This window comes from Anopheles gambiae (genome assembly GCF_943734735.2).
Source record: "Anopheles gambiae chromosome X unlocalized genomic scaffold, idAnoGambNW_F1_1 X_unloc_101, whole genome shotgun sequence".
Lineage (NCBI taxonomy): Eukaryota > Metazoa > Arthropoda > Insecta > Diptera > Culicidae > Anopheles > Anopheles gambiae.
The window spans coordinates 6,660-10,000 of NW_026902556.1; the positions used below are offsets into that span (position 1 = coordinate 6,660).

Here is a 3,341-nt window from a genome sequence, read left to right on the forward strand (position 1 = left end):
TGTCCATGTTGATACAATCTACGTGTACGTACCTAGTTTTTGTATCAAAAGTTGCAATAAAGTGCTTGTATGCTTAAAATGCTTATCTCAACCGGTCACCTTTTGGCCTGTCCTTTTATAACAGAAACCTAGAAAGATACTCGATATTTTTGTGTTTTTCCATTCGCCCGGGACGACGAAATGAGCTATGTGCACATCGTGCAGAAAACTGTCTTCGCCACGCATGTTTTTGTCTATCCACTCATATAATCACCCACATTTGTGTTCAACACGGACGGCGCAGCCCGAGCGAACGCGTTAATGTTTATGTTTGTACACACTGCTTGTACGATTCTAGGATTTGGTAATTGCGTCACAGTGCCCGACCGTCGCGGACACCATTCTTGGACAGAAGTCCTAGTACGTAGAGTACTTTCCCTAGGTATGTGCTCGTTCGTGACTATCGTTGCGTGCTTACGGACACGCTTGGGTATGTTTACCATACAAGGTTTACTAGGGAAACCTGGGAAGGACGCTTGCCCTCCCGTCGCGGACACCATTCTTGGAAAGAAGTCCTAGTACGTAGCGTTCCTTATTTTACTTGATCAGTTTGTAATGCATTCGCTTTGTTCAATCGACTTCTGCTACTGCTCACTAAGGGGTGTTCGTTTGCGATGTGTACGATAAGCAACTGTCTATCCTAACCAGCAGTTAATCAACACTTTTCACCCAAGTCATAGGAACATAGAGTACTTTTCCTAATCGGTACACAATTTTGGTGCACCTCTAACCTGGCCGGCACTTTATCGTTACGTTTTGTGCATAACCTAGGGACGTGGTGTAAGTTTCATGATTTTTATGTTTGATTCGGTTTATTATGATTGAAAACTACGCTACGTCCCAGAAATTTGAACTCGACTACTTCCTCCATGTGGCGCCAAAAGCTACTGGGCAACGCCTAGCTAATGCCCCATTTGTACTTCAATTTGCATAATCAATTTTGAAAAATACGCTAAGTCCCAGAAATCTGAACTCGAATACTTTTGCCACGTGGCGCAAAAAAGCTACTGAGAAACGCCTAGCCTTTTACCCATTTATAATTTAGTTTTCGTTATTAGTTTTGAACAATACGCAAAGTTCCAAGAATCTGAACTCGAATACTTTTTACATGTGCCGCCAAAAGCTACTGAGCAACGCCTAGGTTGATACATTTTTGGTACATGGAGTGTATGCATGCAGGATTACTGCCGTGCTGGACCGAAAAATCGAACTTGCTACTAGAACGTAAAGTAATTCCCCTAGATAGGTGCTTTTGCATACCTCTGATCGACCACCATGCAACACGCGTAGCGACACGCGTAGCTAGGCTTGCCCAACCAAATTTCCTACTATAGCACCAAATTGCACACTTTCAGGGGTATAATTTGGTACCGTGTACCGTGCATGGTACAAGTATCAGCAGCTCGTGCAATTTATTTTGCATCGTGTTGCGGTTGCTGGTGCGTCGGGATAGGAGTATTTCGAGACTTTCGCCAAGCGTTGGTGCCATTTGGGGGATAATTAATGTTCTAGCCACAATAAACGTGCCACATAATGCCAATAAGGAAAAAGCCGTTTTCTAGGGACTTCCAGTCAAAATGTTTGCCATCAGCGCTTTCCTGTCGAGTTCAGGATCTGGGACTTAGCGTTTTTTTTTCACGATCCAATCCAACGACCAGATCGTGAATAAACAATTCATACAACAGTGCATCCCTTTAGAGAAGGAAAAAGCCGAATTCTAGGGAGCTCCAGTCCAAAAGGTTGTCATCAGCGCTCTCCTCTCGAGTTCAAGATTTGGGACTTAGCGTTTTTTTCGCGATCCAGCCAAAAGACCAGATCGGGAAATAAACAATTAATATAACTGTACTAGTACATCCCTTCAACTGAAGCAAGTGCACCATACATGACCCGTACGCCAATCATCCATGCACATGACACGTCAACTAAGTCAACACATGATACAACTTGGACAACTGACGGGTAAGTAGGTCATCTCGTACACGACGACACATCGACCAAACCAGGTCAACACGTCACATGCACAAGACATCCTACTACCAAGGCCGGCCACCTCGACACACGACGTGTTAACCGAACATGGTCAACAACACCATCATGTGCAAGGCAACCGGCCCAAACGGATTAACTTATACAACTTGTAACGAGCAGGTGTGTAAGCTTACTGGTTTGGTCGGCACGTTTCTCACATCAAGACAATCAAGTCGAGAACGAGGCACGCCGACAAGCTCACTAGTGTTACGTGTTCCGCTCCATACCGTGTCAAGTCACTCGTCTGACACGGAAGTAGCCAGCTCTTGTCCACTAGTGTAAAGGAACGGTCTCCAGACCAAGTCAAGTCACTCGTCTGACAAGGAAAGAGCACGCACCAAGCTTCACCAGAGCACGGCACCACGGTCCCCAGACCAAGATGGTTCGTTGCGCCATCGAGGAAGGGGCACGCGATCCCTTGCTACACTCAACTAAGTACACTCTTGCTCTCACAAAAGTATCCCCTGTGTCGACGTGGTCCCCAGACCAAGACGAGCTTGCGCACATCGAGGAAGGGGCACACGGACAAACCACCAAGCATGGGTCGCCTGAGAGGATCGATGCGAACGCATCTCTACAACTCGCAGCTCCCAGCCTGAAGTCCCGTCGTTTGCGGGCGGTTGATAGGTGTCGAAACTAGGTATATCCACGTTGGGCAGAGCTCAAGCCAACGGCGTTCCCAGTTACGGTACTAACACGTGCAGCGAACTCCACTCGTTGCGGCCTAGGTATAGCGGGATGAGACGCCGGGCTGCAGACGCAGACTCCAACGGATCTCAGAGGGTTGTTAGGCCCGCTAGCTTCCGAACACCTAATGGGTTTGAGAAGCGCTATCAGCTCGGATTGGCTACGACCTTAGAGGCGTTCAGGCATAATCCAGCGGACGTAGCGTCATACCAAAGTCCGGTCGGACTAGTATTGAGCCAGTGGTCCGTACCTGTGGTTCCTCTCGTACTGCACAGGAATTCCGTTAAGATAGCGACTATAAGCACACACCAGTAGGGTAAAACTAACCTGTCTCACGACGGTCTAAACCCAGCTCACGTTCCCTTGAAAGGGTGAACAATCCTACGCTTGGTGAATTTTGCTTCACAATGATAGGAAGAGCCGACATCGAAGGATCAAAAAGCCACGTCGCTATGAACGCTTGGCGGCCACAAGCCAGTTATCCCTGTCTATTGCGAATGCTCACCGTGTGTTTGTGTGACGTGGTGCAAAAGAAGAAATTCGAAAAAAGTGCCCAAAATGTGCCTGAGTTGCACTATTTTAGTGTA

General features: G+C 47.2%; 1 protein-coding gene across 1 annotated transcript in view; it reads left to right on the forward strand.

The window, feature by feature from the left end:
- Window positions 1-2,666: 2,666 nt before the first annotated feature.
- Window positions 2,667-3,341, forward strand: part of LOC133394312 (J domain-containing protein DDB_G0295729-like) — a 7,804-nt gene continuing 7,129 nt past the window's right edge. Inside the window, exon 1 of the mRNA XM_061663189.1 lies at window positions 2,667-3,341. This exon is cut by the window's right edge and continues 588 nt beyond it. The gene's annotated coding sequence lies outside the window, so the exon portion shown is untranslated.